We start from the raw sequence: 514 nt of genomic DNA, 5'->3' as shown, positions 1-514 counted from the left end.
TTATAAATAATATATATTTATATAAATAAAAAATATATATTTTTTTCCAGAGATGGGGTCTTGCTATGTTGCCCAGGCTGGTTTCAAATGCCTGGACTCAAGCAGTCCTCCTACCTCAGTCTCCCAAACTGCTGAGATTACAGATGTGAGCCATGGCGCCTGGCCCCACGTTGATATCTGTTTGTTTTTTACCTCCTGCCCTGGACAGATTCCACCCTCCACCCTCCTCCCTTCTCCCCAGAGGAAAACTGTCAGCATGGAACCACGAAGGAAGGGATTGGGGAGGCTCAAGATTCAGCCTACTAAATCTCTGTTTTTATGTTTTGTTTTCCGGGCCCTATGCCTGGTCCTAAGGCCAAATACCCTGTGTTTCACTCTCTCTAGAGTGGAATTACGTCTTTTGTAGGTGAAGGGTAGGGTGGCCCCCTGCCGAGTGCATAACAAGCGGCCATGCAGGTCTCTTGCTGCTTTTCAGCTTTCATCCCATCTTCCTTATCCTACTCTCCCCTTACTC

The sequence above is a fragment of the Rhinopithecus bieti genome, unplaced genomic scaffold, assembly GCF_001698545.2.
Source record: "Rhinopithecus bieti isolate Rb0 unplaced genomic scaffold, ASM169854v2 scaffold_77662, whole genome shotgun sequence".
NCBI classification, from domain to species: domain Eukaryota; kingdom Metazoa; phylum Chordata; class Mammalia; order Primates; family Cercopithecidae; genus Rhinopithecus; species Rhinopithecus bieti.
Note: the sequence above shows the minus strand (reverse complement) of the source record.